The 25,099-nt window shown below is 38.2% G+C and overlaps 1 pseudogene; it reads right to left on the minus strand.

The window, feature by feature from the left end:
• Nucleotides 1-8,735: 8,735 nt before the first annotated feature.
• Nucleotides 8,736-9,859, minus strand: LOC114625847 (annotated as a pseudogene).
• Between the last annotated feature and the right edge of the window lie 15,240 nt (nt 9,860-25,099).

The raw sequence follows: 25,099 nt of genomic DNA on the forward strand, positions 1-25,099 counted from the left end.
TATAGTGTGCGTACAGACAGAAGCCTAGCATGGTTGTCCTCCAAGAGGCCCAACAAGTAGCTGACTGAGACAGAGGCAGATACTTACACCAAACAATGGGCCTCTTTGGAGGTTGGAGACCTCTTTGGTTGAATTAGGGAAAGGCTGGAAGAAGCTGAGGAGGAGAGTGACCCTATAAGAAGATCAGCAGTCCAACTAACCAGGACCCTTGAGAACTCTCAGACACTGAGCCACCAACCAGACAGCATACACTAGCTGGTCCGACCCTCCTCCCCCCACCCCCTGGCAAATATACAACAGAGGACTGCCTGGTCTGGCCTCAGTGAGAAAAGATGCACCTACCCCTTAGACCTGAGGCTCTAGAGAGTAGAGAAGCCTGTTGGGAGAGGTGGGGGAGGTTGGGAGGGGTGGAGATATCCTCTTGGAGACAGAAGGGAGGAGGAATGGCTAGAGGAACTGATGGAGGGCAGACTAGGAGGGAGATGATGACTGGAATGTAAAAAATAAAAGTAATAAAAATAAAAAAATGAATAAAATAATTTAATTAAATTTTAATTAAAACAATTTAATAAAAAATTTGAAAAGTATAAAGAAGAATATTTCCCCTGCCCCATAGTGCCTTATTTCGTGGAGAGCTTTTGGGGCTGCTTGGCAGGAATCTGACATTGGCCAAGGACAAGGAAATGGGCTTTAGGCAGAAATCTGACATTGGGCCATGACAAGGAAGTAAGTTCAGGCAGGAATCTAATTTTAGGCTAAAACAGAGAAGTAATTTCAGTAAGGAATCCAAGTCTTAGGCTAGAACAAAGAAGTAAGCCTCAGGTATGTATATGACTGTGGGCTAGGACAGGAAAGTAGGCTCAGATACTTTTGTCATCCCGATTAGTCCTTAGAAACAGCAAGAGTGATCATGGGGGTGATCATGGGGTCATCACAGTGGTGATCACAGGACTTATTATATTGCCTTGTTTGTTCCTTGACTGTTTGTATCTATTGTATTGTTGGTTCCTCAACCTAGAACTGACCTAAATACTTCCATGTAATTAAAAGGGTTTAAAAGAAAAGTGGGAATAAACAAACCTGCCTTCAGCCTCACAATTGGCTGGGGTCATGCTGCAATTTTGTCTAATCGTCTCTTTTCTTTTAATCCTCACTGCTGCACTGGAAAACCTGTAGACTGACTGAGAGGGCTTGGTCATTATTCCAAGATTATTCTCAAACTAAATAAATATATGTAGTATATCATATACATGCATATGTATATACATATACATATGCACATACATATACACAACTATTATAAATAAGAAAATCCACAATTGTTTTCCAGATTATCTATTGTCTTCTTTTAAGATTTGTTATTTGTAGAGGGCCATGCAGGTGAAATGACAAATGGCTTTAGAACTCATGGAATGTGGCCCATGAGTTATCACGGCCACATGGGTAAGCCTTGGTGTAGCATGGCCCCAAGGACTATTATGTTGTATGACTTTATGCTGTTATGAAGTTCTGCTCTGCTTGCTGCCCTCACATTCCTCTTAATTTAAGAATTTATGAAAACTTTAAGGGGGCTTCTAGGCCCCATATTGTGTAGTATCTCTGGCTTTCACAATACTAATGCTTGATCTCTTGCAGGCATTGCTGCTGGATCACATCATGATTTAATCACCACCCTAGGAAAGAACTTAGACACATATTGTCAACATTGAGCACTACTCTTAGAAAACATTTGAAAAAATAAAAATGTTTGTGAATCTAAGTTGAGATGTCTTTACTATTGGCTCTGATGTAGAATATTTTAGGAAACAATCTGAAGTTCAGAAAGACACAGTCTTATTAGTTAAGCTACGAACCTTTTATGGTCAGGGAACAAGAACAATGGCAGCACTGGCTGATGTAACTCTCATTGAGGCTGGACAGGTGATAACTGATTTCTTATACTCATTTCTGCCCTGTGCTTCCTGATGTGATTTATTAAAAAACTGCTGATGAGTAGATATACATTCTGAAAATTTAAGATAGATATGACTGATTTTTATATAAAAGTTTAAATTTGTGATTCTTTTAAGATTCTTACAAGATTACTTTTAAAGATAAATAATAAAATAATTACTTCATTTTTGTAACCACAAATTGCTGCTTGCCAGTAAGAGAAACTGAGTGAGAAAACTACCTTGCTTGCTTATATTTTGTTAATTTATAACAAGCTGCTTAGTTACAAATGTATGTGGGTTTGGGGAAATAATTTGTTTTCTTTTACCTATACTATGTAATGTTATTTCTTGTAAAGGTATTTGGGAACATACTGTTTTCTTTCATAATCATTTACTAGAAGAAAATTAAAATTGTATTTTTAGTAATTTGTAATTTGCAATCACATTGTAATTTTATAACTGCTTGAAAGATTTTGCTAAGATATATCAGCTATTGAAGAAAGAATAAACTATGGGGGTTGGGAAAAAAAGAAATTAGAAAAACAACAAATCAGGATTCTTCTTCCCTATCTCCAGAAACTTGGCTATTGAATATTTTATATTAATATCTTCTTTGTGTTATATACTTCTCTGAGTAATAGAAATATATGGATAATAAAGGTGCTATGTCACCTTACAAGTTAAAAGCAAGGCAGGTTGTCCCCCAGAGCTCCACTGTCTGGTTACTGCTCTGCTGGATTCATTGGGCCTGAAAAACAAGGCCTAACAGGTGAGAACTCTCCTCCCAGCTCCCACCCCATTTCCCTAGCAGTCACCTGGGGTATATTTAGCTGCCCTGACCTAGCTGCAGGATGTACCCAGAACTCCATTGTCTGAAAGCCACTCTGTTAGTCTCTATCAGGCCCATGGAACATGGGCCATCCAGGTCCACCTAACAAGGTGAACAACTAGGTCTACTGAAGAAGAAAAATTCAGGTCTACTGCACCAAGAACACCCAGTCCAAGGCTGCCCACCAGAGGCCTGCTATACCAGGAAGATCCCGGGAAAACAGATGGCTAGAGGCTAGTGCAAAAACACAAACAAGAAGACCCAGGGCAAAATGGCACTTTCAGAGCAAAGCTATCCCACTAGAGTAAGCCCCGGATAACTTAACACAACTGAAGCACAAGAAAATGGCCTTAAATCCAACTTTATAAAGATGATTGATGCCTTTAAGAGGAAATGGTTAAATCCTTCAAAGAAATTCAGGAAAATAAAACCAAACAGATAAGGCCTTCAAAGAGGAAACTAATAAATCCCTTAAAGAAGTAGAGAAAATACAATTAAACAGGTGAAGGAACTACATAAAACTGTGCAAGACCTAAAAATGAAAATAGAAGTAATAAAGAAAACATAATCCTGGAGATGATATACCTAAGGAAGAGAACAGGAATAACAGATGCATGCACCAACAGAATACAGGAGATGGAAGAAAGAATATCAGTTGTCAAAGATACAGTAAAAAAATTGGTACATCAGTAAAAGAAAATGTAAAATCTAAAACATTTCTGACACAAAACATCCAGGAAACCGAGAATACTATGAAAAGACCTAACCTAAGAATAATAGCACTAGAAGAAGGACTAGAGTCCCAGCTCCAAGAATCAGAAAATATTCTCAACAAAATCATAGAAAAAAAATTTCCTCAACATAAAGAGATGCCTATAAACATACATGAAGCTTACAGAACACCAATTAGAGTGGACCAGAAAAGAAAATACTCTTACCACATAATAATCAAAACAAAAAATCTACCAAACAAAGAAAGATATTAAAAGCTGCAAGGGGAGGGAGCCTGCTATTCCAGGGAGACCTATATTCTCCCTCTGCCACTACCTCCACCTCCATCATACCTGAGATTCCTGAACCATACAGGTTAGCTTCCCTTCTCCCACCCATCTTCCCTGCTGGCTGAGTTCTGTAGGCCTGGCCTAGCTTCCCTGAGCAGCCTGCTATCCCAGGAGATCTCCATTCCACTACCACCTCTCCTCCACCTCTATCAGATTCCTGAACCATACAGGTAAGCTTTCCTTTCCCCACTCATCTTTTCTGCTTTATGAGCCCTCTGGGCCAAACCAAGATGCCCCAACCAGCCTGCAAGCCTATGTAGACTTCCATTCTCCTGCCATTTCTCCATCCATCTGAGAATCCTGAATACAAAACTGTAGATCCATAACCATACAGCCCAAGTATACCCATTGAAGGCTTGCCATACCCATATCATCGAGGTTCACCCTCCTCCCAATACCTTCTACAACAGAAACATATAGGAACCGAAAGCATCCAGATGGCTAAAGGACCTTGAAAGAACACAATCAATAATCTCTAGGGCAGTACAACACCTCCAAAGCACAGTTACCCCACAGCAACAGCCAACCCTGGATATCCTAACACAATGGAAACATAAAAAATTGACCTTAAATCCAATCTCATAAAGATGATAGAGGGCTTTAAAGAGGAAATGAATAAATTCCTTAAAGAACTACAGGAAAATACAATCAAACAGATAGAGGTCTTTAAAAATAAAACCAATAAATCTCTTAAAGACATACAGGAAAACATAATTAAACAGGTGAAGGATATAAATATAACTGTGCAAGAGCTGAAAGTGGAAATAGAAGCAATAAAGAAAATACAAACTGAGGAAATCCTGGAGATGGAAAACCTAGGAAAGAGAACAGGAACAGTAGATGCAAGCATCACCAACAGAATACAGAAGATGGAAGATAGAATATCAGGTGTGAAAGTTACAATAAAAGAAATTAATACATCAGTCAAAGAAAATGCTAAAGCTAAAAATTTACTGACACAAAACATCCAGGAAATCTGGGATATCATGAAAAGACCTATCAGAAGAATAACAGCAATAGAAGAAGTTAAAAAGTCCCAGCTCCAAGGCCCAGAAAATATTCTCAACAAAATCATAGAAGAAAACTTTCCCGACCTAAAGAAAGAGATATCTATAAACATACAAGAAGTTTCTAGAACAACAATTTGACTGGACCAGAAAATAAAGTCCTCCTCGCATATAATAATCAAAACACAAAATCTACAGAAAAAAAAGAATATTAAAAGGGGCAAGGGAAAAGGCCAGGTAACATACAAAGGCAGACCTATCAGAATTATACCCAGCTTCTCAACAGAGACTCTAAAAGCTAGAGGAGACTGGAAAGATATCCTGCAATCTTTAAAAAACCACACGTGCAAACTTTGACTACTATATCCTGAAAAATCTCAATCACCATATAAGGAGAAAAAAGGTATTTCAAGACAAATCCAAATCCAAACAATATTTATCTATAAATCAAGCCCTACAGAAAATACTAGAAGGATCATTCCAACCCAAGAAGGGTAACTGCATCCAAGAAAACACAAGAAATAAATAATTCTATACCAGCAAAACCAAGGAAAGCACACACACACACACACACCACCACCACCACCACCACCATCATCACCACTCCCCCACCCCCACCCTACCACCCTCACCACCATCACCACCACCACCAACAACAACAACTTCAAAATAACAGGAAACAACAATCACTGCTCATTAATATCTCTCAACATCAGTGGACTTGATTCCCCAATAAAAATACAGGCTAACAGAATGAATGCAAAAACAGGATCCATCATTCTGCTGCATACAAGAAACACACTTCAGCCATAAAGATAGATATTACCTCAGAGTAAAGGACTGGAAAAAAGTTTTCAAAGAAAATAGACTCAAGAAGCAAGTGGAATAGCCATTCTAATATCTAATAAAATAGACTTTTAAACAAAATAAAATCAAAAGGGACAGGGAAAGACATTTTATACTCACCAAAGGAAAAATCTACCAAGACAATATTTCAGTTCTGAACACTTATGCCCAAACACAAGTGTACCCACATGGTAAAAGAAACATTACTAAAACTTAAATTGTATATCAAACCTCACACATTAATAGTGGGAGACTCAAACATTCCACTCTCACCAACTGACAGACAAAACCTAAACAGAGAAAAAGTGAAACTAATAGACATTATGAATCAAATGAACCGAACAGACATCTATAAAATTGTTCATCCAAACACAATAGAATATACCTTTTTGTCAGTACCTCATGGATCCTTTACCAAAATTGACCATATTCTCAGTCACAAAGCAAGTCTCAATAGATACAAGAAAATTGAAATAATGCCTTATATCTTATCAGACCACCAAGGATTAAAGCTGGACTTCAACAATAACAGAAACACTGGAAAGTCTATACACTAATAGAAATGGAACAACTCTTTGGGTGAGGAAAGAAATAAAGACATTAAAGACTTTCTAGAATTCAATGAAAATGCAGGCAAAACTTGCGGGACACAATGAAAACAGTGCTAAGAGGAAAGTTCATAACACTAAGTGCCTCCAAAAGAAATTAGAAAGTTCTCATATCAGCAATTTAAAAGTACACCTAAAAGCTCTAGAGAAAAAGAAGCAAGCACACCGAAGAGGAATAGAAGGCAGGAAATAATCAAAATTAGGGCTGAACCTTCACTCAGCCAATACCCTGTTCTGAAAGATATCTGTACTCCCCCTGAACACCTACACTCTGGTGTCATCCCCTTCCCCACATCCTGCCTTTTTGTGTTTATAACCCCTGTGTGAATAAGTAAAAATTACAACTTGATTTTTTTTTAAAAAGAAAAGAAACAAAGAAAACAATACAAAGAGTCAATGGAACCAAGAGCTGTTTATTTCAGAAAATCAGCAGGATAGACAAATACTTAACCAAACTATTCAAGAAACAGAGAGACAATATCCAAATAAACAAAATCAGAAATGAAAAGGGAGACATAACAATTGGCACTGAGGAAATTCAAAGAATCATTAGGTCTTACTTCAAAAGCCTGTACTCCACAAAATTAGAAAATCTTAATGAGATGAACAATTTTTCTAGACAGATATCACTTACCAAAGATAAATCAAGTTCAAGTCAACTATTTAAACAGCTCCATAACCCCTAAAAAAATAGAAGCAGTTATTAAAATTCCCTCAACCAAGAAAAGCCCAGGGCCAGATGGTTTTAGTGCAGAATTCTACCAGACTCTCAAAGAAGAACTAATACCAAGAATCCTTAAACTATTCCAGAAAATAGAAATAGAAGGAACACTGCCAAATTCATTCTGTGAGTCCATAGTTACCCTGATACCTAAACCATGCAAAAACTCAACAAAGAAAGAGAATTTCAGACTGATTTCCCCTATGAAAATGAATGCAAAAATACTCAATAAAATAATTGAAAAAAGAATCAAGAATACATCAAAAATATCACCTACCATAATCATGTAGACTTCATCCTGGGCATGCAGGGATGGCTCAATATAAAAAAATCCATCAGTATAATCCACCATATAAAAACAAACTGAAAGAAACAAAACATATAATCATCTCATAGATCCGGAAAAAACTTTTGATAAAATCTAACAACTCTCCATTTTAAAAGTTTTGGAAATATAAGGGATATAGGGCATACCTAAACATAATAAAAGCAATATATTGCAAGTCAATAGCCAACATCAAGTTAAATGGAGAGAAATTCAAAGTAATTCCACTAAAATCAGAGACTAGAAAAGGCTCACGACTCTCTCCATATGTTTTCAACATAGTACTTAAAGTTGTAGCTAGAGCAATAAGACACCTAAAGGTGATCAAAAATATACAAATTAGAAAGGAATAAGGCAAAGTATCACTCTTCACAGATATGATAATATACATCAGTGACCCCCAAAATTCTACCACTAAACTACTACAGCTGATAAACATCCTCAGCAAAGTGGCTGGATAGAAACTAACTCAAAGAAATTAGTAGCCCTCCTCTATATAAATGAGACTATAGCTTCTTTTCCTGCCCTCTGAGGGCATCCATAACACCTCCTAGCCATTTATTTGCTTGCTGACGATCCAAATGCAATTTCTCACATGTGGGCATAAAGGTTTTGGGTTTTATTTATCCACTTTGTTTTTCTATTGCATCATCCCCTCAGCCCTATTGCTTTTTTGTGTGTGTGTGAATTCTGATCAAACATGGCAATCCCTATAGAAGTGGATGCTTCACCTATTCTTTGTTTTTGCCTAGAAGTAAATGCTTTACCTGAGCTGAGACTATGTAGTGTTCACATTTGTTACAGTCACATTTGCAATTAGTCTTTCTCATAATGAATACTTGGATTAAAATTGAGAAGCTGTTCCTGTTTGAAATTAGTTATGCCAACATGTTTAGGATTTAAGATTTTCTTTTTCTTTTTTTTTTTTTTGAAATTTAAAGAAAAAATTTATTGAAGATCTGAAAAACAACTCCTAATTTTCCATAAAACTGTAGCTACAGGATGCATTGCGTCTATCATGCTAAAATGAGCATTAAACACAACTACAAAAACCATGAAAACAAGCCACCATTCTTTAACAGTTGAGCAAAGATAAAATGCCTAAGGAACAACATGGATGACTTGAAAAGGATGGGCTCTTTAAGCACTATTTAAAAAAAAAAAACACAGATGGATAAGTGTTCAGTTATATACACTGAAGTGAACCTTTGGCACTAGGAATCAGAGCATTTTGTCATAGAGCATTAACACATATTATAAAAGTGCGTAGTGTCAAAGGAACAGAACCAACAGCATTCAAAAGCAGCTTTGTCAACTAGGCAAACACTCTACAGCATGTCTCTCTGTTGTCCATCACTGAAACACTGGTAGAAACTTTGAAATGAAAAAAAAGAAAGAAAAAGGGAGCAGTTACTCCTTTTATTTTCTCTGTTTAAAATCAAACAGAAAACAAACATCAACTCTGTTATACACTAACAGTCTTCAAAGTACATCATTTGTACAAGAGAAGGACTAAGAACCAAACTGTTTACAGAGATCCAAGCACGAGTGAGAGAGAGCACGCCCCTCACACGGCTTTCCGATGGTACTCGGGAGGAGCCACTTCATAATCACTGGCACTGAACAAAGTTGCAGAATTCTTTGCCAGGTACTTGAGGAAATCATGTAGATAGTTCAGTAATAAAGCAAGGCTTTTCTCATCTAGAGGTGTATAGGCCAACATCGCTCCAATTCACACTAATAATCTCAGTAAATGTGGCGCTCCATACATCTGGGACATGGGTGCATCTGGGTGATCGGCGAGAATTTCAGCATACTGTGGTCTCTCAAATTTGAAGAGTAGCTGAGTGATCAGCATTACATTGAAGTACTCCTTTATCCCTGCCACAACCTCATTAACAGCATACTCCTTATTATTTGTATTTCCTCAAGACCCTTTATAATTTGCATAATCCACCAAAATGGAATCCACATTCTTCTTGGCAGGAAGACAAAAAAGCTGCTTTTGTCTGGTGATCAAGTCCCAGTCATCCACAAGCCATGGTTTCAGCTCTTCAGGAATCTTCACTTTAAATTCAACTCTGTTCATGAATGTTTCTTCATTTTCAACAGTAGGATCTACTCAGGCTCTCTTCTTCCTAGGAGGCTGAGGTGTCTCACTGGTACTGCTACCATCTCCATTTCCAGGTGTTTTGTTCTTTTTTGTTTTCAACATTTTTCTGTTGCAGACCAGATGCCTTCTTCCCTGGAGCAGACCCTCTCATCTTGCCCTCTGCATATTGTTCCTGATTGGCCTTTTGAAGTTTTTGCTGTTTCTGCAAATTGGTGTCCATGTATTTGAATACTCTACTTTCTGGCACTCATTCATCCCAATTTTTATTCCAACCACTGTAATGGATAAAGTACTTCACTTGTTTGTCCTTTATGGCAACCTTTACACACTTTGCTTCATAAAGAAGAGGCCCATGAAAGCACAGCACTCACTCGCCCTCCTGGAATTTAGGCTTCGAGTCCTGCTTGGGCGCCATTTATAAGTGATTCGCCGCCTCCTCCTTCTCCCATCACCCCCGACTCTTAAGATTTTCTTAACGTAATTGCATACAGAATTAATTTCTTGCTTCAGGGACTCTGTGTCCCTAACTCCTGAGAAAACAGGCAGTTACAATACATCCCTTTGCCTGCATTTACCTGGGTGCTACATTATTTCTATTTTTTGTACTTGGACATCTAGGTTGTGGTCTTCTTTTTAATTATTATTTTTAGTTTTAAGTCATCTCAAAACATCCCAAGCAGAACTATCACAAATTACTTAATTAGAAGCCTATTGACCATAATCCTCATCTACTCAACATTGAGGGAAGTTAGTTAACATGGGTTCTTGTTTTGTTCCCTTATGCAGTGAGTAAGCAAATGTTGATGGTAGTCAGGTATACAGTCATTACATGAGGGCATCCTCAATTACATCACATCACAGCACACACACACACACACACACACACACACACACACTTCTTGCTGTCTCCTAGAACTATGACACAATATTGTTGGAACATGGATAAAAATATAAATATTGTGGCTGAAAAGATATGAAGTCCACAGTAGGTATCACTGATTCAGTAAACTAATTTCTAATAGAATACAGGCATTAAAAAAGCCAAACACAACTTTGTAAACACAACTGAAATGAAGTCTTAGCAGCACCATTACTTGCAAATGTATCAGAAGAAAACCACTTTTAAGAAAAGGGACTCCTGGGTTTATCCTGGTTGCTTAGACTCTCAATTCAATGAGCTTCTCTTGTGTCATTTGTAATGAATGGTCTGGCTTTGATTTATGGAAGGCAAAACACCATGGGTTCTTGATTTACCTTCCTTTTGAAATTACCTAGATTTTGGCATCTGTGAATATGAATCATCTTTTCCAAGGCCCTGGAGCATAAGTAGTTACAAATCCATTGGGAAATAATGTTAAATGGTTTGAGGGCTCTTCAAACCAGCTGAGGTAAGACTTTGCCATCTGTTTTGAAACCACATAAGCAGACAAAACTTTAGATAGCTGACATGCAACTCTGTCAAGGAGGAACGAAGCCTTGGTCCACTGAATTCAAAGCTGCTTATTTCTCAGCAGAGTCTACTGCAGACTCAGCGGCAGTATAAGGGAAATGAAGGACAATGAATGCACAGGTCTGAAACTTGGAGGTAACTGATCACATAGTGATTAAGAGGTACATTCATACTTACCATTTGTTAAAACCAAACCCTCAAGACAATCATGATTCCCTTCTAAAATTAGCTTTGCTTGCACCTATGAGTTAAAAATGACAGTGGCAATGGATTGCTGATTCCAAACTATACATTAAACTTTCAATGCAAATCAAACAAATAAAAAAAGCAAACAAACAGAATAATGAGAAGTATTAAATTGCAACTGTAATTGTGCTCCAGAAGTTAAGCAGGAAAACAAGCTAAAGACAAGATATCTAAATGAACAGTATTATTGGACAATTATCTGCTTAAAATTTAGTGATGATAGTTGTCTGTGTTTAAAATTGCCCATTTGTTATTGATCTATGATGATTACTGCAGCAGGCATAGTTTTTGCTCATTTATAGAATGAACACATATGAGTTGAGCACTGGACACTTCATTATAATATATTATTAAATAAGTTTTTTCATTTTATTTAATAGTAGTATTCAATTACTATACAAATTCACTAAGTCTTGTTTCTATGGCAGTTCACCCAAGGAAAGTTGATAACTCATTACAACAATTAAAATCTCTTTGTAAATAAAGTTTTCTGCATAAAACATTGTAAATGTTTATGAGAATCAGCTGTCTTCCACTGAGATCAATAGGTATAGACTAACCATCTGATATTGAAATGAAAACATTAGAAGGGTACAAGGATACAAGGAAACTTGCTAGAGAATAGAGACCAGACAACCAAGTTGAAAGCCAGCAAAACAAAACAAAACACAAAAAACAAACCTCACAAAGTTCTAGATAGCCTCAATAGTTCTACAGCCTTATCCAGGTGCAGCCACACTGGCTGTTTGACAGCTAACTAAAAGACCAATGTGCAGGCAGTAAATGTGAATTTCTATTATCAGGTCATGTGTCACTCTGAAGGAAGAAATGATTAGGAAGCAGGGTTGCCAGGTGTGGTGGTGAACTCCTACAAGTTAAAATGCTCTGGAAATAGAAAAAGAAAAAAGAGAGTAACAAACTTAAGACTTCACAGAAAATCCCTCCCCACTGTGTGTGTGTGTGTATGCATACACATACATATATGCATCTATGTATATGTAAATATGAAGGGCTGAAGTTGTAGCCCAGGTATAAAGCACTTGCATAGCATGAGCGAGGTCAAGAGGTCAACCACTACTACCAAAAGTAAAGGAGGTTTTTCCAGAATCATATATATTAGAGTGAAAAAGCACATCATTGGCTGGCTGGCCTGGAGTTTGGTTATATGTGCTTGCCAAAGGCAAAAATATCCTTTTGGATATAACCTATATTTAGATAAGGTCAATTGTTAGATTGGTGTATAAATAAAAAACAATGAATATTATACACATTGGTGAGATTTGTATATAAATTATACATACAAAGTTGATTGCAACATGTAAATATGTTAAAAATTCATGCCTACAAGTAGTTTTGGAACAGCAATTAGCAAACCAATGGTGTCATCTTTTCAGCGTTAGAAACTGACTTCTGGTATAACACTCTGGGGGTCCAAATTCAAAAACAAAATAACAAAAATCTCCATTTAAAACCTCAGTAAATTGTTCTAAAGAACAACAGCAAATGGAGAATTGCTAACAAAATCAATGGAAATGAAATAAGGCAAATGAAAGGAAGGCAAATGTTTGTTATATTTTAAACAAAACCATTCTTCAACCTGAGATCAGCAAAGTCCATTTCTGTAAGACTATTGTTTCCTCTACTCTGAGTCAGAGATAACTCTTCCTGTAAGGGTTAAGTTGGAAGCATTTCTCATCTTAACCAGCTTCCTATTCTGGATGAAGACCTGGTGAATGCATACAAGAACTGGTGGATCTTTTTCCCAGTTGCCCAGTTCCCACTCAGGAAGTAGAAAGTACTAGAATATGGGTTGTCTAGACAGCAGAGGCTTGATCACCTTCTATTAAACCTCATGGTTCAATGCTCAAAGGCCAGACAGGAAAGCCATAGAATGCTTACCCTTTCTCTACCAAGATCCATTTGAGATGTTGGTTATTGTAGATGCTCACAGAGACACAGCCCTGACTTTTTGCTAGAAATTTCAGCCCTGAGATTTTGCTAGAAGTAGAGATAGGGGAGAGGCAAGTTAAAAGTAGAATCTAATCTTAGAAGGAAAGAACTGAATTCATTTTCAGCATAGTTTAGGGAAAGGCAAACTTGGGAGTACCCTTAAGAACCATGGAGAATATAGTGAAAAGTAATTGGAAAGAAATTGAAGACACAGTTAACTTTGTAAGCTATTGAGTTTGCAGGAAATCACATGGAATGAGATAACTAATAGCCATAATTTTGGGTCAAGCAACAACAAAGAGTCATTTTTTTTTCAAGCAGACAAAATTTGACATGATTATTTTGTTAGGGAATTTTGTATCCCAGAGCATTGTGAGAAACATTATAATATCCTAGAAAATAACAGAGTTTAACAAAGAGACATGCCAGGGAATGAGAAAGAGAGAATTCTATATTTAAAAATAAGTCATTCTAGACTGCTTTTGGCACATCAAAATGACCCTAAGATTCCACCTTACACCAATCAGAATGGCTAAGATCAAAAACTCAGGTGACATCACATGCTGTCAAGGATGTGGAGAAAGAAGGACACTCCTCCATTGGTGGAGGGATTGCAAACTGATACAACCACTCTGGAAATCAATCTGGAGGTTCCTCAGAAATTTGGAAATAGACCTACCTGAAGACCTAGCTATACCACTCTTAGGCATATACCCAAAAGATGCCCCACCATACCACAGGGGCCTGTATTCCACTATGTTCATAGTGGCCTTATCTGTGATAGCCAGAAGCTGTAACTGGAACAGATATTCCACAATGGAAGAACAGATACAGAAAATGTGGTTCATTTACACAATAGAAAACTACTCAGCTATTAAGAATGAGGACATCATGAGGTTTGCAGGCAAATGGAACTAGAAAATATCATCCTGAGTGAGGTAACTCAGACCCAAAAGTACATGCATAGTATGTACTCACAAATAACTAGTATCAGCCAAAAAGTACAAAATACCCAGGATAAAATCCACAGAACTCAAGAAGGTTAAGAAGCCAACGGACCCCAATGAGGATGCTTCAATACTGCTTAGAAGGAAGAAGAAAGCAATCACAGGAAACAGAGGGAGGGAGGTACCTGAGTGGGAGAGGGAAGTGAGAGGGGAAAAGGAGAACATGATCAGATATTACCAGGGTTGGGGGAGGGGGTAGGACTGAAGCCCTGAGGACCAGTAGAAAAAATGGAAACAGGCAACCTAGGGGTGGGATGGGGGGAGGGGAAGACCCTCTAGAATGTGCCAGAGACCTGGAAGGTGAGAAACTCTCAGGACTCAAAGGGATGGACCTTATATAAAATGTCCAACAGTGGGGAGAGGGAACTCATAGAATCCACCTCCAGTTAAAAGACAGGCTATCAAATGGAAAGAAGGAGTTGCCATCTAACAGTCAAAAACTCTGACTCAGAATTGTTCTAGTCTAAAAGAAGTGCAGGGACAAAAATGGAGAAGAGACTGAGGAAAGGAGGTCCAGTGACCAGCTCAAAGTGGAATCCAGGTCAAGGGGAGGCTCCAAGGCCTGACACTATAACTGATGCTATGGTGTGCTTACAGACAGGAGCCTAGTATGGCTTTCCTCCATGAGGCCCAACAAACAGCTGATTGAGACAGAGGCAGATACTTACACCCAACCAATGGACTGAAGTTGGGGGCTCTTGTGGTTGTATTAGGGAAGGGCTAGAGGAAGCTGAGAAGGAGGGCAACCCCATAGGAAGATCAGCAGTCTCAACTAACCAGAACCCCAGATCTCTCTCTCTCTCAAACATTGAGCCACCAACCAGGTAGCATACACTAGCTTGTCCAAAGCCCCAACACATCTATACTGCAGAGGACTGCCTGGTCTTATCTCAGTGACAGAAGACATGCCTTACCCTCGAGAGACTTGAGGCCCCAGGGAGTGGGGAGGCCTGGTGGTAGGCAGAGAACATCCTCTTGGAGGCAAGGAGAAAGAAGAGATTGATGAGAAACTTTTGCTAGATGGATTAGAAGGGGTAACAACTGGAGTATATAAAAAAAAAAGTAGTTAAAAAAGGAGCAGCATCCAAGGCTTAATACTTGATTGAAGAGGTAGACTTCACTAATGTAACCTAGCCAGTTACTAAATAAATAAGCAAATTACAATGCCACAGCCCTGAGACAGTATGGAGATCTGATGCCAAGAAGTATTGCAATCTGTTTTCTAGAATGTCTATTTTTTTCAGTGGACTCATGTGAATCATGCCAAGCACAACCACACAGTAGGATAAAAACAAAACATGCATTTAAGCCATCTGAGAAAGTAATAAAATACCCTATTTTTTAAGTACACTAATTGAACTAAAAGAAACTATGGTTTCTTTAAGTAAAATAAAAGTATATTGACAATGCCCACTTAACATATAAAATATAAGTAAATAGCATAAAAGTTGAGCCAGATGGAAAGGCTCAAAGGAGTTGAAAATAGACTATCAAAAAAGGAAAAAAATATCACTGGAGGAACTCAACAATATATGTGAATGAAGAGGAGGAAAAAAATAAACCAATTGGAAGAAACAGAAACACGGTTATCAGAGCCTAAGAACAGAGACTTTATTAAAGAAATAAAGAGAAGGGTGAAAGCCTCAAAGAACATTAAACCTGAACACCAGTGTAAACATTGTACCAGAAGACGAAAAAAGAATCAGAGAAAAGGCCAATTCAAAAAATAAATAACAGAAATTTCCCAGTTTCTAAAAATCAATGATCTATACACCAAGGAAGTCCAACAAACCTCAGAGAAAGTATACACAAAAGAATCCACAGATATATCAGAGTAAAGGTAATGAATGCAAGGATGATAAAAATTTGAAATTACCAAGAAGATGAAGATAAATATGAGAATGAAGATGAGGATGAAGATGAAGACAAAGGAAGAACCAGAAGGAGAAGAGAAGGAAAAAGAGGAGAAGGAGGAGGAGGAGGAGGAGGAGGAGGAGGAGAAGGAGGAGGAGAGTGAGAACAAAACGAGAACAAAAATAACAAGAAGAACAAGAAGAAAAAGAAGAATGAGAAAGAACATGAATGAGATCCTGAGTTGACATCTCACCAGAAATAGATGAGGTATAGATTATGGGACAACAGACTCATCTGAAAGCAAACTTACAACTAAGAGTTATATATTGAAAAATCGACATTTAAAAACTGAAGTTGATTTTTTCATTCATTAATCATTTTATTTACTTTACATCCCAACTGGAGCTTCCCCTTCTTCCTCTCCTTCTAGTTTCTCCATCTACCCTCCCTCCTTCTATGTACCCCTCTTCAGGGAAGGGGAGACCTCCCATAAACATCATCCCACTTTGGCATATCAAGTTGTAGTAGGACTGAGTGCATCTTCTCCTATTGAGGGTAGATAAGGCCATCCAATTAGGAGAAAGGGATCCAAAGGCAGGCAACAGAATCAGAGACAGCCCTTGCTCCCACTGTTAGAGGCCCCACATGAAAACCAAGCTGTACATCTTCTATATGTTTGTATGAGGCCTAGGGCCATTCCATGCATGTTCTCTGGATGGTGGATTGGTCTCTGTGAGCCCCTATGGGTCCAAATTAGTTGATTCTATAGGTTTTCTTGTGGTGTCCTTAACCTCTGTATCTCTTAAATCCTTCTTTCCCTTCTTCCATGAGATTCTCTCAGCTCTGCCTAATGTTTAGCTGTGGGTGATGGCATCTGTTTTCATCAGCTGCTGGGTGAAGCCATTCAGGTGACTGTTATGTTAGTTTCCTCTCTGCAAGTATAGCAGAATATTATTGATAGTGTCAGGGCGTGGGCCCTCTCTCATGGCATAGGATTCAAGTTAGAACAGTCATTAGTTGGCCATTTCCTCACTTTCTGCTCCCTCTTTGTCCCTGAACCTCTTACAGTCAGGAAAATATCTTGGGTCAAATGTTTTGTAGCTAGATTGATATCCTCATCCCTCCATTGGAAGTCTTGGTTACAGGAAGTAACCATTTCATGATCTATATCCCCTGTTGCTAGTAGTTTAAACTAGGGTCACCCTTATAGATTCCTGGGAGCTTCCATTGTCCTAAATTGCTAGCTTGTCCCAGAAATACCACCCACTAATTTTAGTGCTCTCTCTCTCTCTCTCTCTCTCTCTCTCTCTCTCTCTCTCTCTCTCTCAGTTCTCTGTCCCACCATCCTCCTCACACTTGTGTCTCTTGTATCCCTCCCCAACCCATCTTGCCAAAACCAATCTACAGATTTGATGCAATTCCCATCAAAATTCTAACACAATTCTTTACAAACCTTGAAAGAACAATTATCAGCTTCATGTGGAAAAACAAAAAACACAGGATAATTAAAACAATCCTGTAAAAGAACTTCTGGAGGTATCACCAACTGAGATCTCAAGTGGTATTACAAAGCAATAGTAATAAAAGTAATAAAAACCAAATGGTATTGGCATAAAAACAAACAGGTTGATCAATGGAATTGAATTGAAGACTCAGAAGTAAACCCACACATCTATGACACTTGATTTTTGACAAAGAAGTCAACAACATACAATGGGAATAAAAGAAAGCATTTTTAACAAATGGTGCTGGCCTTACTAGATGTATGCATGTAGAAGAATGCATATAGATTCAAATCTACCACCCTGCATAAAACTCAAATCCAAGTGAATCAAAGACCTTAACATAAAACAGGATATACTAAATCTGATAGAAGAAAAAGTGGGAAATAGCCTTAAACATACTGGCACAGAAGACAACTTCCTGAACCAACAGCCCAGGCACCAAGATCAGCAATTAATAAATGGGACCTCATGAAACTGAAAAGCTTCTGTAAGGCAAAGGATACCTTCAAAAGGAAAAAACGGCAGCCTACAGAATGGGGAAATATCTTCACCAATCCTATAACTAGAAGAGGGTGAATATCCAAAATATATAAGGAGCTCAAGAAATTAAACAACAACAAAACAAAAATTTCAGTTAAAAATGGGGTACAGAGTTAAAAAGAATTCCAAACAGAGGACTCTTCAACAGCTGAGAAGCACTTAAAGAAATGTTCCACCAGCAAAATCTTCAACCCAAAATTTGTCAAGCCTACAAGTGCAGGGACAAAGATGGAGCAGTGACTGAGGGAATGGTCAAGCAATGACTGGCCCAACTTGAGACCAATCCCATGGGCAAGACTAAATTCTTGACACTATTAGTGATACTCTGTTATACTTACAGACAGAAGCCTAGCATAACTGTCCTCTGAGAAACTCCACCCAGCAGTTGACCGACAGCCAAAGGGTGACTCTATTGTCTCTCTGTGGATCCTGTTCTCCTAACTAGGCTGCCTTGATTGGCCTTAGTGGGAGAAGATGTAAGTCCTGTAGTGACTTGATGTGCCAGGGTGGGTTGGTACTATGAAGGGGGCATCCATTCTCATAGAAGGGGATAAGGGATGGGGGATGGGGGATGAAAAAAAGGGACTGTTTCAGGGGAGGACTGAGAAAAGGAGATCTGCGATCAGGATGTAAAGTGAAGAAAGAAAGAAAGAAAGAAAGAAAGAAAGAAAGAAAGAAAGAAAGAAAGAAAGAAAGAAAGAAAGAGAGAGAGAGAGAAAGAAAGAAAGAGGAAGAAAGAAAGAAGAAAACAAGAGAAATATTCAATGTCCTTAGTCACCAGGGAAATCAAAATCAAAACAACTCTGAGGTTTCATCTTACATCCATCAGAATGGCTAAGATCAAAAACTCAAGCAACAGTTCATTCTGGCAAGATATAGAACAATGGAACACTCCTCCATTGCTGGTGGGAGTGCAAACTGGTACAATCACTTTGTAAAATAATTTGGCAGTTTCTCAGAAAAATAGGAGTAGTTCTACCTTGACACCCAGCTATACCACTCCTGAGCATTTACCCCCCAAAAAAAATGCCCTACCATTCCACAAGGACACTTGCTCAATTATGTTCATAGCACCTTTATTTGTAGTAGCCAGAAACAAGAAATAACTTAGATGTCCCTCAACTGAAGAACAGAAAATGTGGTACATCCACACAATGAAATACTATTCAGCTATTACAAGCAGTGACATTTTGAAATTTGCAGGCAAATGGATGGAATTAGAGTAACACTATCCTGAGTGGGGTATCCCAGACCAAGAAAGTCAAACATGGTACATACTTACTTATAAGTGGATATTACCTACTAAAATCAGGAACTAGGCAAGGCTGCCCACTCTCTCCCTACCTAGTCAATATAGTACTAGAAGTCCTAGCCAGAGCAATAAGGCAACACAAGGAGGTCAAGGGGATACAAATTGGAAAGGAAGAAGTCAAAATCTCACTTTTTGCAGATGATATGATAGTATACTTAAGTGATCCCAAAACTTCCACCAGAGAACTCTTAAACCTGATAAACAACTTTAGCAAAGTGGCTGGATATAAAATTAACTCAAGCAAATCAGTAGCCTTCCTCTACTCAAAAGATAAACTCGCTGAGAAAGATATTACGGAAATGACACACTTCACAATAGTCACAGATAATATAAAATACCTTGGTGTGAATCTAACCAAACAAGTAAAAGACCTGCATGACAAGAACTTCAAGCCCCTGAAGAAAGAAATTGAAACAGATCTCAAAAGATGGAAAGATCTCCCATGCTCATGGATTAGAAGGATTAATATAGTAAAATGGCTATCTTGTCAAAAACAATCTACAGATTTAATGCAATTCCCATCAAAATTCCCACTCAATTCTTCACAGAGATAGAAACAGCAATCTTAAAATTCATTTGGAATAACAAAATATCCAGGATAGTGAAAACTACTCTCAGCAATAAAAGAACTTCTGGGGGAATCACCATCCCTGGCTTCAAGCTGTACTACAAAGCAATAGTGGTAAAAACTGCATGGTATTGGAACAGAGATAGGCAGGAAGATCAATGGAATAGAATAGAAGACCCAGAAATGAACTCCCATACCTATGGTCACTTGATCTTTGACAAAGTAGCTAAAACCATCCAGTGGGGAAAAAAACAGCATTTTCAACAAATGGTGCTGGTCCAACTGGAGATCAGCATGTAGAAGAATGCAAATTGATCCATACTTATCTCTTTGTACAAACCTCAATTCCAAGTGGATCAAGGACCTCCACCTAAAACCAGCTATACTGAAACTAATAGAAGAGAAATTGAGGAAAAGCCTCGAACACATGGGCACAGGAGAGAAGTTCCTGAACAGAACACCAATGGCTTGTGCTCTAAGACCAAGAATTGACAAATAGGACTTCATAAAACTGCAAAGCTTCTGTAAAGCAAAAGACACAGTCAATAGGACAAAGTAGCAACCAACAGATTGGGAAAAGATCTTCACCAACCCTACATCTGATAAAAGGGTAATATGCAAGGTATACAAAGAACTGAAGAAATCAGACTCCAGACAATCAAAGAACCCTATTAAAAAATGGAGCACAGAGTTGAACAAAGAATTCTCAACTGAGGAAGCTCGAATGGTTGAGAAACACCTAAAGAAATGTTCAGCATCCCTAGTCATCAGGGAAATGCAAATGAAAACAACACTGAGATTCCACCTCACACCAGTCAAAATGGCTAAGATCAAAAACACAGATGACAGCAGATGTTGGCGAGGATATGGAGAAAGAGGAATACTCCTCCACTGTTGGTGGGATTATAAACTGTTACAACCACTATGGAAAGCAGTCTGGTGGTATCTCAGAAAATTGAACATAGAGTTAACTGAGGACCCAGCTATACCACTCCTGGGCATATACCCAAAAGACGTTTCATCATACAACAGAGACACATGCTCCACCATGTTCATAGCAGCCTTATTTATAATAGCCAGAAGTTGAAAATAACCCAGATGCCCTTCAACAGAAGAATGGATGCAGAAAATGTGGTACATTTATACAATGGAGTACTACTCAGCTATTAAAAACAATGAGTTCATGAAATTCTTAGGCAAATGGATGGCGCTGGAAAATATCATCCTGAGTGAGGTGACCCAATCTCAAAAGAACATACATGGTATGCACTCACTGATAAGTGGATCTTAACCCAAAAGCTCACAATACCTAAGACACAATGCATAGACCACAAGAAGGAAGACTAAAGTGTGGGTGCTTTGGTCCTTTCTAGAAGGAGTATCAAAAGTTTCAACCAGAACTCCCAAAGTCTAAACCTCCAGCCTGAGAGCACAAAGGGCGGGACTCATGTCTCCACCCCTATAGGTAATTGAGGGTGGCCTTGTCAGACATCAGTGGAAGTGGAGGGCCATGGTCCCCGAAAGTTTGGATTCTCTAGTGTTGGGGAATTTGAGAGCAGGGAGACAGGACTGGGAGGATGTTTGGAACACACCCTCATAAAAATAGGAGGAAGGGGTATAGGATAAGGGGTTTTGGGGGAGAATGGGAGAGGAGATAACATTGAAAGGTAAATACATAAAATATCCAATAAAAAAAACAGATAAAGGGTTTTCTGGAAAAAAAAGAGAGAGTTTACTTATTTCAAATTATTTTCAAAAGTTTCTAGGAGATGCTAATTGGCTAAGATCTTATTTTAAGCTCTCCACAAAAGAATTTAAGTCTCTATTTAATATTCTCAAGAGAGATGTAAATCCTAATTTCCTTCAACAATTAATTGACAAAAGAGACGTAATCTCCCAAAAAGGAAAAGAAGCTATTATTAATCGATATATCATATAGTCTGATTAGTTGTAGGCTGTGGTGTAACAGTCCTTTGATAAAAGAGATTATTAATATAGATATATATTTCTTTAAATAGTGTCGTCATGACTCTCTGAGTGTGGAAGGAGCGACTGTTGGCGCTTCTGCCCTGATTTTACAAGAACTCTGAAAAATTGGCTTTAAAAACAAAAGAAGGGGAACAGTAACCCCGTCCCAGAAGGAGTCCCCCTGAAATACTCTCCATCATGCCTTGTTCACTTTTAACTCTCTAAAACTGAAAGCTCATGGCAAATCTGCTGCTGACTGCCTCTGGCATCACGGAGACCAATAAAAACTATGCCACAGATATGGGGAAGGATCCTCTTACCCTTAAAGGGAATGGCCCAAACCTAGTTCTCTTATGGGCCGAGGATTGATATGCCTGTTTGATACCACAGAAGGCACAGCTAACCGGCTACCAAAAAGATTAATGAAATAAATAGATACCCCCACAAAGCCAGGCCCAACCATAAATAAGATGAATAACAACTTACATCCAGGGAAGAGAAATCTCCCTGAGAATTCCCCTCTTTTTCCTTTCCAGGTAAAAATGAATCATCCATGGTGTCTGCTGTTAGAAGTTCTAATCCAGATGCTGACCTCTGAACTTATACAACTCAAACCTTCGAAGGGCCATTACAAGAACTTCAAACAGCTAGAGACTGACCTCACTAATCTGAAGAAATTCCTCGTTTCGCTGTCTGAAGTGACCTCCAAAAATCACAATGATCCTTATTGGACTTGATTTACTCTATTACAATAGAAAAAGCTGTGTACAGCTCTTGACTGTGTACAGCCCTTAAAAGAGAATGTTGCCTTGGAAGCTGCCTTGGGTAAATGCATAACAAAGAATAATGAGTAGAAAACTACAATTAACATTTTGTAGCATTTCTGCTATACATATTACCTCAAGAAATACTACAAACCCAACAATGTATTTTTATAATGATGATTTTATCATTTGGAATAATTATCAATTCAGTACAGTTTTGGTTAAAAACAAACAGGAATAGTTTGAAAGGCCCTGAGAAAAGTCAGAGAGAGAGAAAGAGAAAGATGAGTGCTGGTACAATAATTGGTTTTCAGCCTCTCCATGGTTGTCAACCCTACTTCCTCCCATCTTGGAACCATTAATTGGGTTATTTTTGCTTATTTCTTCTGGTCCCTGGGCCTCAAATAGACTGACTAACTCTGTGAAACAACAGATAAATAATTTGGTAGCAAAGTCTATTCAGATACATAATCATAAGTTAGCTATGGAGGACCACGAGACTCAAGATGAGGTTGTTACTTTATACAGGGTGTTCCCAAAACCCATCTCCACCCAACCTAGACCAAGCAGAGAGGGGCCACCCAGAACCCCCTCTGACTGGCGATCTGAATTCTTGCTTAGGCTAAGAGGCTAAAAGTTAAAAATATCTCTCTGGGTTCCCTGGGTTGATGTCAAAAGTATCCCCTCTCCAGGAAAAAGACATCAGGACGGGTATGGCCCTCATGCCTCTCTGGACAATGACAGGGGCACCAGGGCCACTACAAAGTCCCCTTCAATTACTGGAGGTCAGGTCTCTATCCCCATGTTCGCAAGATTAGAATCGTCACAGCTCTTCTATACTTAGAGAAGGGAGGAAATCTCAGGGGCATCCTTGCTTACTCACTGAAGGCCTAAAATCAGCCATAGGCCTAAAATCAGCAGTAGGCCTGTCATACATGTATACTAACACCAAGTCTTGGGTCTCTGTGGATAAACATTGAAACAGATGGCTATAAGCTATTGTAAGCAGGCAGCTTTTGTATAAAATTACCAGCCTGAATAGTCATAGACCTTGTAAATAGGTAACCTTGGCAGATAATATCAACTTAGATAAGGACAAGTGTATCATAGACAGTCATAGTGACCTGTCCCCTGAATCCTCACCCAGCCAATACCCTGTTCTGAAAGATATCTGTATTCCCCCTGAACACTCATGCTCTAGTGTTATCTCCTTCCCCATGTCCTGCCTTTTTGTGTTTATAACCCCTGTGTGAATGAGTATAAATTATGATTTGAAAAAAATAAATAAACTATTTTTTAAAAAATAAGTGGATATTAGTCATAAAGTACAAGACAACCATCCTACAATCCACAGATCCAAAGAAGCTAAGTAGCAAGATCCAAGGGAGGAACTTGAATTTCACCTAGAAGGGGAAATAAAATAGACATTTGTGATGGAGGGAGGGAACTGGCTGAAGCTGAAACTTTTAAAAAAGAATTCTCAGAAAAACAGTGAGACACTTCATTATTAGCAGACCTAAATTACAAGGATAATTAGTGGAATTACGTTAACTACATGCAAATGATCCCTAGTATTCATTTTGCAGCACAGTAAAGCTCATAAGTAAAACCATCCTGTGGTTATATGACAGCATAAAATGTAAGTGTGTTTCTTTTTTGTTCATTTAACCAATTAGAACAATGATGTATAATTGTCACTAGTAGTTTTGGCCCCATTATTATACAGAAATTGACTTCATCACATAACTTCTAGCAATATAAAATGGATGTAGATGAGAGAAAACTGTACTGAATTAATAATTATTCCAGATGATAAAATCATCATTATACAAATACATTGTTGGGTTTGTAGTATTTCTTGGGGTAATGTATATAGCAGCAATGCTACAAAATGTTAATTGTAGTTTTCTACTCATTATTCTTTGTTATGCATTTACCCAAGGCAGCTTTTAATATTCCCAATGTGATGGAGTGACTTTCTCAGATGAGGTGAAGCAATGTAAAGAAACAAGAACCACATGGCTATTGATTTGTGTTTTGGATAAGCCTGTGTTACAAAATGTAATAAACCTGTGGGATGAAAGCTGATATGCATGAGTTTTGTACTTCAAATGTAGCCTGTTCACCTAATGCTCAGAAACTCTCTAAGCTGACTGGGTACTCCCCCAAATACTCAACTCCCAAATGAGCAGAAGATATTGCTAATCTGTATGCAAACACAGGATATTGTGCTTTCCAAAGAAGAAAAATCATAAGAGATGGGCATGAAGAAAGCTTGTTCTTTGTTCAAGCATGCTGGAAAATATCCAGGTGATAATTTCCCTTCACAGATTATTAAAATTTGTAAAGGCATTATTAGATCCTGATAATGTTGATTTACCCAAGTATTCCAAGTTTGATCCTAGTAACTTTGTTTATATCAGATATTAAAACTAATCATGGAAACATGAGCTTATAAATATTTTTGACAGGTGCCTCTTACACATTCCTA

This window comes from Grammomys surdaster, unplaced genomic scaffold (assembly GCF_004785775.1).
Source record: "Grammomys surdaster isolate TR1022 unplaced genomic scaffold, NIH_TR_1.0 223, whole genome shotgun sequence".
Taxonomy (NCBI): domain Eukaryota; kingdom Metazoa; phylum Chordata; class Mammalia; order Rodentia; family Muridae; genus Grammomys; species Grammomys surdaster.